Source organism: Pongo pygmaeus, chromosome 13 (genome assembly GCF_028885625.2).
Source record: "Pongo pygmaeus isolate AG05252 chromosome 13, NHGRI_mPonPyg2-v2.0_pri, whole genome shotgun sequence".
Taxonomy (NCBI): Eukaryota; Metazoa; Chordata; class Mammalia; order Primates; family Hominidae; genus Pongo; species Pongo pygmaeus.
In genome coordinates, this window is record NC_072386.2 from 63,136,445 (window position 1) to 63,151,596 (window position 15,152).

Consider the following 15,152-nt stretch of genomic DNA (forward strand, 5'->3'; position numbering starts at 1 on the left):
ACTATTAATATTGTGATATATCTATTTCCAGTTATTTTATGCCATTCTACTTTTTACTTAGTAGTATTTGCTTTGCAATTCATGTAAAATTGTCATTATAAACAATTCTGCCAGAAATTTTTCAATTACTTAGTCTTTGTACATATTATTTATTGACATGATATTTTATTATGCATAATATTCCAGCTTGCAACTTGGAATATGTAAATATAACTCTGTAAGTAGAGTTTTCATTTATTCAATGTTTATTTTCCACATAATAAGAAAAACTAGGGCATAAATGTTTTATTTATTTATTTTTTTGTTAGAGACCAGGTCTTGCTGTATTGCCCAGGCTGCCCTTGAACTCCTGGCCTCAAGCAGTCCTCCCACCTTGGCCTCCCAAAGTTCTGGGATTACAGGGGTGAGGCATGGTATCCAGCCAATGTTTTATATATTTAGAGTCTTTTCTAAAATTCCTTGTAGCAGAATTCATGGTTCTTCATTTTATTTTTCTACAATGTATACTACAGTTTGATAGTACTCAAAATTTAGAACGTTAGGAACAAGAAATCAACTTTTCAGCCTATACATAATAGATTTTATATTTTAAAATATATGCAGGCTACCCTGGGAGGTGTTTCTGTAGATAGGCAGGAGTCAAAACATATGATTCAATAAGTTATCCTGAAATACATAAAACTATTGACAAATAAAATGTGCATTGTGAATCTTAAAATGCATTATCATTAAAACATAATTACTTTGTCTTTAAAATTCTGTACTAAGTCTCTTTTAGATAAGCCTTTTAATAGGACACATGTTTACAAGTTGACATGTGAGTTTTAATACAAGTAAATGATAGTGTGGGTGATTTTTTTCCCCTTCTTGGGAAGTCTGTTTAGACTTCCCAATATCCTTTGACATATGATATTAGAAGAGTGAAAATATTTTTAATATTTGTGAGTGACAATCTTTTGTATATTAATATACTCTCCATGTAATGCTCATTAGAAGGTATATATTATTTCACTGATAATTTCAAATATTATGTTTATGTATTACTCCCCTGTGTTAAAAATAATATATGAAAGAAGAAATAGGAAAAAGAATAAGCAGAATTTTTAAATAAAATGCTGAATCAGACAAAATGTCTCTGGAATATAGCATGCTATGAAAGAAGATTTACAGAAAGATACTTTTTTTCCCCAGTGTAAAATCCAACACTCACACTTACATATGCGATTATTAATGCTGGGTGCCTCATAATAGAAATATTAAAGAGTGATTACTGAGAAAATATTGTGAAGATGAACAGCATGATTGAAAAATAGTTGAACAATGTCTCTACACAGTAAGGAAAAGTAAAATCATATGATTTTAGTATAATTGAGACATTTTAAAAGGTCAGATGATGAAACAAATAGTTGAATAATTATCCAAGGGGCTCACCAATCACTCATCAAAAGTTGTGTATTTATCACTAAGGAAGTCATTTAATAAAAAATCATCATCAAGCTGAGGAAGACTTCTCCCTACTGCACTATCTACTTACATATCTTTCAAAGGTTTAAAGTAAATACTTAACACTAGCAATATTTGCTATTATTACTGGGAGAAGCAATTTTCTTTGAAAACTGGTAAACTTGTAGTGCTTATCTGCTATTATCTCTCTTCTTCTTCCGCATGACAGTAGTACTCTTTTGCCCTTTTGTAGTTAAGCAGGACCATCTAAGTATGTCAGGGCAATGGGATGTGATAGGGAGTGATGTGTGTGCTGCAGAACTGGAACATGTATTTTCTGGTTCAAGACTTGCTTGTTCCCGTTGCAGCAATTAGGAAAGCCTAGGTTGAGATGGAGGTGACACCAGAGCAAAGCAGCCTGCACCTCTGAGTACACTGAGGACATATGCCTGGAAGAATTTCCTAGGCCTCAATGGATTTTCTTTTAAAATGAAATAAATTTAATTGTGTCATGTCACTGAAATAGTAATTATGCTAATTACTTTAGCATAACTTTCACCTCAACAGATTGATTTTAAAAATTCGTGAAATATCTCAAGTACTTTCATCTGAAAAACCTGATTGCCAGACAATAGTGAAACTTGAAAGGATTTGAAACTTGCTCTCAGGAAAATGCAATCTCTCTGAAGTTCTGTGTTGTTAATCAACAGAATTTTACAAATTTGTTGTTCTGTATTAGTTTTATATTTTATATAAAAATAATGATCTAAATAACAAATGATTGGATAAAATTGATGTTCTGTGAAAACATGTTATGTTGATTACTGCCTGCCCACAGTTCAGTTCTCCTGGCTTAACGTGTTTACTTTTTGCCATTCTCAGAAAAAATATCAGAGTAGCCAGGAAAAGAATAGATACAGAGAAGATGATTCCCAAAATAGAAGAAAGAAAAAAAAGAAAAGATGAAATGAGAAGAAACAAGCAGCTGAAACACTTTAAATAAGGCAAGAGATGTAAGAATGAATGAAGAGATAGTAAAAAAAAAAAAAAAAAAAAAAAAGCTTGTAAGTGGAACACATTTATAATATGGAAAAAAAAATTCACCAAACCACCTTTGCAAAGATTATTATGGTAAGAGAAATCTAGCATGGCCGACTCCATCTTGCTTGTAGCCTCACAGGTTGGCTGTCTTCACTCATTACTGGGCATAAGCCAAGCTAACCATGGGTGAAATTTAGTTTATAGCTTAAGCTTTTGAAGCAAGAATAATAGTCACTCCCTAAAACTGATTCCCTCTTTGTTCAGGTGCTGAAATCTCCTTTGCAAAACTAATGAAAGTCCACAAGATTAGAATCATGGTAGGGGCCTGAATTCTGCTAAGATATAGGTAGTTTCTATAATCCCTTACTATTCAGGAGTCATGTGGCCAGAGGTCACAAGATTTATGACTTCCCCAACTGCTCCCATAGATAATATCACTATTGTAGCAACTAAGGTTGCCCTTTTGAGATGTTTTTCAGATTTTTTTTTTTTTCCAGACAGGGTCTCACTCTGTTGCCCAGGCTGGAGTGCAGTGTTGTGATCATGGCTCACTACAGCCTTAATCTCCCTGGGCTCAGGCGATTCTCCCACCTCAGCCCCCCAAGTAGCTGGGACTACAAGAGTATGCCATAATGCCTGACTAATTTTTGTACTTTCTGTAGAGATAGGGTTTTGCCATGTTGCCTAGACTAGTCTTGAACTCTTGAACTCAAGCAATCCACATGCCTCAGCCTTCCAAAGTGCTGGGATTACAGGCAAGAGCCACCATGCCTGGACCTGACTTTCACACTCTGGCAACCAACTGATTCCACCCAGACTCAGGATCCATGAGTCAGCTGGTCTTGTGGTGCCCCCACCCAGAGGCAGACTCAGTGCATGAGGATCATTTTTCATACCCCTATGATTGCATCCCCAACCAGTCAGCAGCACCCATTCCCTAGTCTCCTGCCCACCAAACTATCCTTGGAAATCCCTCACCACTGAGCCTTCAGGGAAACTGATTTGGGTAATAACCCTGTCTACCATGTGCCTAGCCTAGAATTAATTAAAGTCTTTCTTTACTGCAATATAGGAATCTCAGTGAATTGGTTTAGTCTGTGCAGTCTGTTCAGGGATTACAATGGCAAAAATAAATCTAAACTTTTTAGTAATCACAATTTATATAAACAGTTTAAATTTTTAGTTGCTTTAGGTGGTTTTCTCAGAAGCAGACCCCCCAGACAAGCATTTGTGGGAAGTAATTTGAGAGCTGATTCCAGAGAGGAATTGAATGAGAGCTGAAACATTGGGCAATTGAGGTTCCATCCAAGTGGGGCTCTCCAAGACAGTTAATAGAGTCACTGGAAGAGTTGCTCCAGGGTGAAGGAGCTATCATGTCTATTCAACAACTTTTATTCCTCATTGTCTCAGGACTGCTGTTGGGGCCATTAGTTCTGTAGTACTTCCTTTCTGTCCCACAACATCTTCCTGAGGCCAGAGAAAGTCCTCAGATAGAGTCACCATTTTTTTCTACTTACGAAGTATCAACATTACCAGACATAGTCAATTCTGGGCTGACAAGGGTGAAGCACCATCAGCTTCTGCTATACCAGTTAATAAACAAAAATTATCAGGTCAGATCTTCACAAATCAGATAAATTGTGTTTACAAGAGACATACCTCCTAAAACATAATGACACAGAAAGGTGGAAAGTAAAAGAACAAATACAAGGAAAAGGAATATGTTGTCTAGATTAACATCAGTTAAATAAATTGTTTTAAAGTCATTAATTCGTGATCAAGAGTCTCTACATATTGATAAAAATCTTTACTCAGGAATATATAAGAACCTTCTATGTCATCAATAACATATTCTTACAATATAAAAGCGAACATTTTTAGATCAACAAAAATATCTAGACTAATCCATGATTGAGATTTCAGCATAATTCTCAGTGACTGACAGACAAAGCAAAGCAGACTGAGAAAGTCCATATAAATTTGAATAGTGTGAATAATATTAAGTTAATGGAAATACATAGTACATTATACCCAATTGGAGAATGTTATTTTTAGTACACATTGTTTACAAACTTATTAAACAATTGTCAGCAGTTTCCAAAATATTGATATAATTCAAAACACCCCTCCCACACCCACCCACCTATGTGTAGATAGGTAGGTAGGTAGACATAGATAGATATCTATACTGTCGTGTATTGCTTAAGTCTTTAGGTAATTTCATTCTTGTGGGAACATCAGGGTTTTTACACAAACCTAGATGTTATAGCCTAGGCTACATGGTATGGCATATTCCTCCTAGGCTATACACCTATATAGCACAGCATAGTAACACAATGGTAAGTATTTGTGCATCCAAACATATCTAAACCCAGAACAGGCACAGTAAAATAAAGTAGTCTAATCGTATGGAACCATTGTCATATATGTGGTTCATTGCTGACCCAAACATCATTATGCAGCACATGACCATATGTCTATTTATTGATGTATCTATATGTACAGAAAAAGGAGTGGAGATGTTTTACAGATGGTGAATGGACCATTTTTTATTAAGTGACACATAAGGATGAAAAGGATGTGAAAAGCCAGAGAATATCAAGGGGAATTATCTGGGATTGTGGGGAGGATAAGGCAATAAGCACTGTCAGGACATAGACAGGACTATACCCAGCTGGCTGTTGATTGGCTCAATTTCTCATGTTTATATCACCTTGAAACCATTGATGCCATCCATTATTCCTCAGGAAAAATGAGGTGGTTGATCCATCACTTCTAAATTTGACTTTGTGAATATAGGCAGTCTAGAAGCACTTTTCTCACACATGCATTCCATGGAGGCACAGTCTAACACAGAAGGTTACATAATTAACCAGCATCTACAGCATCACTACAATCTGTGGATGGCTTGGCTGTACCCCACATTTCTGTCATATTACAGGCACTATCTGCCAAAGCATATTACACACACTATCTGTGTGGTAGCCCTGACATTTTTGCAGGCTTCCTGCCCTTCCATGAAGGCCTCCTGAAGTATGAGAAACTTCACTTAGAGCTGGGAAAAGCTAGGCCATAAAGGCTCTCAGGACCTAGATCAACAACAAGGACCATTCTTTTGGGATGGATACTAATATGGTTTGGATCTGTATCCCTACTCAAATCTCATATTGAAATTCAATCCCCAATGCTGGAGGTGGGGCCTGGTGTTGAGAGGTGATTGGATCATGGGAGCAGTTTCTCATAGTTTCACACAATCCTCATTTGGTGCTGTAATTAGGATAGAGTTCTCCAAGATCTGGTTGTTTAAAAGTGTGTGTGGCACCTCCCTCCTCTTTCTCTTGCTCATTCTCTGGCCATGTAAGACATGCTCGGTACCCCTTTGCCTTCTGCCATGATTGAAAATTTCCTGAGGCCTCCCCAGAAGCCAGGCAGAGGCCAGCATCTTGCTTTCCTGTTAAGCCTGCAGAACCATGAGCCAGTTAAACTTCTTTTCTTTATAAATTACCCAGTCTCAGGTATTTCTTCATAGTGGGTGGAGGGCAGACTAATACAGATGCTAAAGTGAAGTGCTCAAATAGCACTATTTAGGGCCATTGTAATCTACCTGCCTTCCAGACAGTATTCATTAGCATTCAGTTGTGTAATCTCTTGGAAAGGCCTTTTTGGGGCTAAACCCTTTATCTAAAACTCTGGAGGCATTTAGGAGTTTACTTGTAGAGGTTTGGGACTCTGGACTTTTCCTTATTCTAACTGCTTACATTTATTAGGCTTCTATCTTTCTTTGTTTTACTGATAAAGTTAGGCCTCTGTTCCCAAACCAAGTGCTCTTTTCACATTTAAGTAGATCAACAATGAAATGTGAATAGTAACTTGTTAGCAAAAACAAAGACCCAGGCCTTGTATGAGATGCAACTCTCCACTTAAATAAGGTTGTAATCATGAGGGACCATGCTAAAGGAAATAAGCCACTTCAAAATAGTGTGATTAAGATTGAATAAATAGTGAAAATGTTAATACTCAGTTGATGATTTCTTTCACTTGAGTTCACTATTCGATCAGCAAATAAACATTAAAGAGGGGAATGTGTGGGGAAGGGCAGTTGTCTGTTCAGAGGCTGCTTAGATTCATTTTTGGTAGTGAACTTCCCATGTGGTCAGAAAGTCTGTAGGTTAGAAAAACAAAAAACTCTGGACTGATCCCTTCCATTAAAAGTAACCTAGAGGAGGGGATATATCACATTCAAGATTCAGCCCGGGTACTTCTTCGTGGGCCACTTTATAGATGCCTGTCTCCTGTTTTTTATGTGTTGTTAGGACGACATCATGCCTATCTGTAGCCTACCACCACTGTGTAGTGGAGCAACATTTTCAAATTAAACATTTGTTTTTAATTCATCTTATTCCTAGCCTCCTCAATCCACCAGCAAAGACTTTCTATGTGAACTGCCTTCAGGGTAGGGAGGATAAGTAAAGAACAAAGAATGAAATTCTAAACTTTGAAGCTGACTTTTGCAATCCAAGCAGAAACAATACTCTGGAAGTCCTGAAATCCGTTTCCCAGACACTTGGGAGAGAACAGTGTTTAAAGATGTTTTACTCTAGCCTGGGTGACAGAGCGGGACTCTGTCTCAAATAAAAATAATTTTTAAAAAGTTTTAACTATTTTTTTATTTTTTAACAAACTTACCTTCAAATAGCAAAAGACTGAACCTGATAGCTCTACCATGAGTTATTCTGATGGGAAGATTGTATGGCCATACATGTTTATTTTTTAACCACTACTTTCCCCCAGATGTTTAACAAAAGAACACAAAGCGAGTGAGTAGACACTGCAAGGGCTTAAATATACTGTCTCTCTAAGACATCCTCAGAGTCATCTCTCTTCCCATTTTGCACAAGCCTTGAAACAAATTTGGGGTAGATGTGAGACATTTAGAGACTTTGGCCTGGCTTTTCACCACTCTCAGGAAAGTCCCTCTTTCAATGAGATTCTCAGTGTTTGGATAGGGTAATGAAAACCTCTCAGGAACCACATCAAATCTTCTTTGTCTTACTTCCTATCCAGAGCTGCTACAATAACTACAGGCCTCAGACAGCTAAAGATAGTGTAAACTGGCAGCTCTTTCCACAGGCTCATGTTGTCACTCCCACCTCCTGTCCCAGAGATACTGTACTGCTGTCGTTTGAGATGCTTTGGGACAGTTTAGGGTTTCCAAATGTGCAACTTGGTAGCACAGGTGTATTAGTGCTCTGTGAGGTAACGTTTGACCAAGAGGAAAATGGGATTCAATGGATAGCTGCTTTGCCTCTTTTTCTCCAGTATGGAAGGTCAACTAGGTCCTTAGGATTAAGCAATTAGTAAAAACATAGAAGATGCCAAATCAATAATGCATCTTTTATTGGACTACCATCTTATAGTTTATTCCTTGGATCACACTGCCTAATAAAGTACCTGCACTCAAGCCCCCTATTATACAATGGTATCACAGTTCCTAAGATGCTTATCTGTAGTTAGGTTAAAAAAAAAAAAAAGCATTTTTTTTATGTAATAACTATAGAACCTGAATTATATAGGAAAAACATTATTATGAGAATAACTAACTGTTAGAAACTTTAAAAATAAAAATGACAGAAAGGAAAAGAAGATATTTTTCCATATATGATGCTGGGTCAATTAGATATCAAGGTGGAAAAACTAATGCATATTGACTTCTACCTCACATCATACACTACAGTTAATTCCAGATATATTGGATAATTAAATGTAGAAAAGGGAAACAATACTGTTTTCAAAAGAAAACAGGAGAGTATCTTTGTGATATTCAGTTTGCATGCAAAGATTTATTAAGCAGGATTATTTATTAAACATCATTTTCTCTTGATGATTACAACATAGTAATCATCAAGAGAGAAAAATGATAAATTGGAGTGTTAAGACTTTTGGGTTGCAGAATCAGGCAAATTCTGGAACTTCACTCGGAATTGGACCCTTGGTTTTTTCTTCTCCTTCCTCATCCAGCTCTTCCCACTCACTTACTTGTTTCTCTTGGGAACACTTCCTCAATACATCACTCACGCAGCAACCTTTGGCTCAAAGTTTGATTCTGTGAATATCTGACCTAAGAGATATTATGTAAAAGTGCTTATGCTCAAAATATCATCAAAGAATTGGACATTAAAACCACACTGAAATAGCTTACATAACTAAGAGAATGGCTAAATTTTTTTAAAAATGAAGTAAATGAGAGGGAGACACAACATCAAATATTGGTAAGAATGCTGAGCAATCAAAATTCTTATTTTCATTGCTATAGAGGTAAAAATTGGCACAATTATCTCGAAAAATGCTTTTTAATATCTTCTAAAGCTAAATCCATCAGTATGTGATAACCAAATTATTTTATTTCTAGATACGTGTCCCGTGGAAATATATACATGTTTATCAAAATACATATACAAAAATATTCATGGTAGTACTAGCTCTAATTGACTAAAAATAAAAACTACTCAAACACCCATCAATGACAAAATGGATGAATAAATTATAGGGTATCCACAAAGCGAGACCAACAAACAATAACAATATGAACATGAATGAATATCAAACTACTCAAGCACAACAAAGAATCTATACTGTAACATTCAATTTATGTAACGTTCAAAAATAAACAAAAATAATATTAGTGCTGGGTATCAGGACAATGATATCCTTTGCGGGGATTATAAAGTTGAAGAGAGTTTAGCGGGGTGATATTGTTTGGATTAGTGTCCCCACCCAAATCCCAAATCTCATGTTTAATTGTAATCCCCAATATTGGAGGTGGGGCCTGGTGGGAGGTGACTGGATCATGGGAATGGATCCTTCGTTGATGGTTTAGCACCACCCCTTTGGTGCTGTTCTCATGATAGATTTCTCAGGAGATCATGTTGTTTAAAACTGTGTGGCACCACTCATCTCTATCTCTTCCTCCTTCTCCGGCCATGTAAGAAGTGCATGCTTTCCCTTTGCCTTCTGCCATGATTGTAATTTTCCTGAGGCCTTTCCAGAAGCTGATGCCAAAATGCTTCCTGTACAGCCTGCAAAACTGTGAGCCAGTTAACCTCTTTTCTATATAAATTACCCAGCTTCAGGCATTTCTTTGTAGCAGTGCAAGAACTGACTACTTGAGGGGCTTCTGAGTTGCTGGTAATATCGTGGGTTTTGATCTTGCTGTGTAATTCATACAGGTGTGTTTAGATTGCAAAAACACAAGTTATAAGCTTTATATTTATTGTGTTTTACTATTATGTTATGCTTTAATAACAAAAATAATAAAGTGTTAAGCTCAGTTCAGCCAAATGTTAGTTCAAGTCATGTGAAAGCAAGAAGTCATGTATGCAAGCAATGAGAGAGAACTCAATCAACTGCAGTGATAAGTTACACTATACTGAAAATTAGACACACATTGTAACATCAAGGTGGCATAACTGTAAAAGTTACACATGCACAGACTTTCTATGTTAAATTCAGAGCCTTGTTAGAAAAGAATAAAACTGAGAGCTGGAATGGAGGTTTGGCGTGAACAACTCTTAGAATCTTGAAATCCAGACACCCCTGAACCTACCAGGCTAGCAGAAGCAGCTCCTTCCCAATTGTCTGAGATGAAACCTTTCTCTTGTCTGGGGATCATAAGACCCCAATTCACTGCAAAAAGGTGCTCCTCGGGATGTACTCCTAACATAACTCACAGCCAGCAAGTTGATAGTGAGCACTCAGTATCAGCATTGGTGTTTCTAAGACTCAGTTGTGGTACCTCTTTGAAGTATGGACATGATGAATAATTATAATAAAATGGAGACACTGGAGTGTTCATGATAGTATAAGAGGTCAAAAGAACAAAGGAGTATGATTATCATATTTATTATATGAGACCTGAGGACCCATCAACTGACAATGTTGCATGAGGAAGCCCAGATAACATTTGATATACTCCAATAATGAAAGAACTGATGAAGGATCTACCAGCGTCTTTCAGAAGCTCAGGGATGTTTCTCCTCCATAGGCAGAAATTAACAGTGGACAACATTTTCATAAAACTAGGCTACTTGGTATTAAAACTGTGTGTAGAAAATTGTATAATGGCAGAGGGTAGCCTGTTAACTGTCAGAGGCAAAGTAGGTGTAGTTACTGTAATGCTAGCAAGGCTGCGAATGGCTTGCCTGTGAGATTTTATAGTAATAGCAATTAGATCATAATGTTCTTGGGATAAGACAATGACAAACAACTAGGGTACTGTTCAATATATATAATAAATATAAAAATATATGTGTAATACTGGCAGACAGAAAGCAGCAGTCAATCATCACAATAGCAAATTTTGTAGAGACTGAGTGCCTGACCATGCAGCACCACATGACTCTGGGAGAGAGGGAATGCCCATCATGACCTGGTTATTATCAGATTCCTTGAGTCATAAAGATGAGCAGACACGACAATGGAAAGTTGTTTGATGGAGAAATTACATATGCTGGATGGGAGCCCAACCAATTATAGGGAGTAGAAGTAAGTTACATGAACATGTGGCTCAGAACACCATGTTGCCTATCTCTGCTGTGCTGAAGCAGTACCCTTAACTTATACCTTTAGTCTAAATGGAGTTCCTTGTGATAAACTACTGGAGGAAAATAGAACTCATGCAGATGGGTTGGTGATAGCAAAAACATAATATTGGCACAGTACAGTCCAAGTCAGGGATAACTCAAAAAGATAGTCATTGAGAGAAATCCTTCTAATGGAAAAGATGCAAACAGTAATTAGACAGTTCCCAACTTACAATGCTTCAACTTAAGTGTTTTTTTTTTTTAACTTTACAATGGTATGAAGTGATAAGTATTTAGTAGAAACTATATTTCAGGTACCCATGAAACCATTCTGATTTTCACTTTCAGTGCAGTATTCAATAAATTATGTGAAATGTCCAAAACTTTATTATTTAATAGGCTTTGTGTTAGATTATTTTGCTCAACTGTAGGCTACTCTAAGTGTTCTTAGCACATATAAGGTAGGCTAGGCTAAGCTATGATTCTCAGTGGGTTAGGTATATTAAATGCATTTTTGACTTATGATATTTTCAACTTGCAATGGCTTTATCAGGATGTAACTCCAATGTAAGTCAAGGAAAATCTGTATTTGGATATTCATTCTGTATGTATGGAGAAGGCATTTGAAATACAGATATACAAATATTTCTGACCAGTTGTAAATGACTTTTTTCATTAGGAGTCTGAAAAATCAAGATTGGTAGATAAGACATAAGAAAGCCTGAGATAGAGACATATGGACAAATATCTGGTATCATGTACAAAATGTGAAGATCTTTGTCTCTCTTATTAATTTTCACCATATAGAATCCACTACAGAAGACATTCTCAACAGTAGAACTGAACAATACACTTGCACAGTAACCACTATGGCAGAGATGGGTACTAGGTATAGGCCTGATGACATGGGCTTTCTTTACTTAATCCGAGCTAGCTAATGTATGTTGAATGTTCAATATGCTAGCTGTAGAAACTGATGCTAACTCACTGATGTGGTAGAATTACCTGAGGAGACCAGTCCATTACTGAGAGGAAGATGGATTACATCCTAAACCTTCCTCAATGGAGAGGCAGTGATTCATACTCACTGGAATTGACACCCACCTACGCCAGGTATGGGTTTGCTTTCTCTGCTTACAGTGGTTTCATCATAACCATTATCTGAAGCTTACATAATGCCTGATCTAGTGGTATAATTTCCTGCATGCCATTGCCTCACATCAGAGGAATAATTTTATGGCAGATTTGACAATGGGTGTATAAAAGTGAAATCCCCTGGTTTTTAGGCCTTACTATTCAAAATCATCTGGCCTAGTAAAATGAGAGAAAGCTAGGGTGCCAGCTTGGGGCTAACCACATATAGGGTTTGTAGTTCTTTCTCTAATAACTAAAATGCATGGAACTAGAAACAATAAGGTAGGAATAGGGTTGGTCTCTCTCACCCTGTTACCGTTACTTTCAAGGAAGCACTTGTAAAACCTGTGCTCTCCATCTGTTGACTTTAGAGTATGCTATATTTATGTTTTGTTTGATGAGAAAAGGTGGAGGGTACTGGGAATGAGAAACATGTCTACCAGAGGACACAATAAAGCTTCCACTGAACTTTAAGCTCCAACTACCATCCAATCTCTTTGGCAGTTAGTGCCTGCTAAATAGCAGGAAAAGATAGGAGTTACTGTACTGTAGAGGTAATAGATTGATTATCAAATAAAGGTAGGGATTATACTATACACTATGGGCAACAAAAAATGTATCTGACAACTAGGGGATTGCCTGATTGATCTCCTAGATATTTCCTTGTCTAGTGATAATGGTGTATGGGCAATTGTCCCGTGAAGGCCAAATTAAGTAAAAGTTGACTCCTTATGGATAAGAGTCTTAGCCACTCCGTTGTTCATGGGCTCCATATACACCAAAGTGCTTGTTGGAGGTAAAGTCTATATAATATGGTTGGTCAAGGAAAAAGAAATAAGTATCAATTAATGCTTTGGATCAGTTAAGTTACAGTAACTGAGATTATATTTTATTAATCCTCTTGTATTAAATATTTGTAGAGGGATTCCTGCTGTTTACCTTAAAGGAGATTTAGATGAATTAGACTTATTAGAGGGCACATGGGAACTGAGTGATGCAAAGAGTGGACTGTATTAGAAAGATACATCTTGAACTTTACTTTGATTACTGTCCTAATCCTATTACAGATGCTACCGTGGTGACCTGTTCTGTTTTGTCCAGTCAGCTTCACATGACGAATTGTGACAGTGCTTTAGTGCAGGCTTGGGCTGTGTACCTCTCATTTCCTGTTCCAAGACTGAGTACTCTCATATGTGTAATCTAGAAGTACAGAAATGTGAATACCCTGTGGAGAATTTTTTGATCAATGAGTGAGGGAGCTGATGGATAAATAGTGTTTCTCTAGGCAAATGTCTCCAAAGACTCATTTTAGGAAGTCCATAGCATCAAGCATTCAGTTGTTTATAGAAGAGGCTAATATGCTTCTTTATAATGACTTTTTATCATGTACTATCTTGCTCCTTCTGTGCCAGATTCCTACTGTCTGGATTGCTCTCCCAAATAAAGTACTTGCACTTAAACCTTTGGTCAGTCTCTCCTTTCTAGAGAATACAAGCTAAGTCAAATATCGAAGTCTCAGTTGGGTGCTTACGTAAATGAACATGAGGCTTTGCTTACGGAGTTCAGAATGGAGTGGACATCCTGAGCTTCCTAAGACTGAGGAGGCTGGTAGTCAGGATTTTTGAGCCTCTCAAGGAGTACTGAATTACTAAGAAGGCTAGCAGAAGTGTGCAGGTTGGGAACAGAATATAATAACTGTGAACTTGATGACTGAAAATCATGACTAAGCTCTTACAATTATGACTATATGCAGCACAAAGCAAATATCAAAAAAGAGACATTATTCTTGAAAAATGATCAGAAAGAACACAGAAGAGCATACAGAGCAGACGTTACTCTACAAGTGTGTTCCAAATCCACATGTAAGGTTTTATATCACTCCCAAAAGGGATTGCAAACTGGATGGAGCAATACTGTTTTTTCTACTCACATTTTACCAAACAAGACAGACTTAAACCCTGTACTGAATTAGTTACTATATATTTGTAAAACATAATTCCATAATCAGTGGAAATTATTGTTCAAGAGAAAAATTATTTCAGATAGATAACCATTGTTTTAACTTCTGCACAGGGGTTTATAAACCTTCTGGTAATATAAATTTTCAACCCACTAAAGCTGTAAATCCAAACCAAACGGTGCATTTCTAAAGCAGATGTTTTAGTGTTCTAGACAAAGGTGTGCTACCGAAATAACATTCTATTAGCATATATAGCTCTATTTCATGAGATATGGCATTATAGGTCTTTTGTTTTGTTTGTTTTGTCAGGTAAATGATCCATGAGTTCATCTGGGAGGTATACAGAAAACTCTTTAGTTTTCCTTTTCTCATTATTTTAATGTATCATTTTAACAATACAATTACTTTCATATCCATTGGAAATAAAAGTCTTGGGCTGAATTGAATTATTGTTAACTTAGTTAAACTGGAAACTGTTTTCTAGAATTATCTTTCCTATAAGACTTAGGATTAGAGTTGGCCAAAGGAGAAACTTGTATGAAATATGGAAGGTGGAGGGAAGTAAAGACCATTACTATCAGGGGTTAATGGGTCATCTTGAGTGATGGGCAGACACAGAAGTCCCCAGGAGTCCCAGCTTGCCTTCTTACTATCTGTTCTACCTCCAGTTCATCTTCCTGACCGATGGCCCTGCTGACTACCACCCACAGATGCTTGCCTGCAGAGCCACAGAGGTGGCAGCCAAACAGAGGCAATGGCTTTCTAGAGACATTTCAATAAGCATCCCATTTTGCTCGTTGCTCATCAATGAGCAGAGCCATTTTCAAGGCCAGATGTGCTGGGCTCTCAGAATTTCCTGTAAGATCTGACTTGTTGACTCATAGTGGGGCTTCAGTAGGAATAATTGATTTCTTCTCTGATCTTCTGACATCCTCCTTCCATAGCTTCATTTTCTCAGACTCTCCCACATTTTGTAGAAGGTCTAATCAATAAAT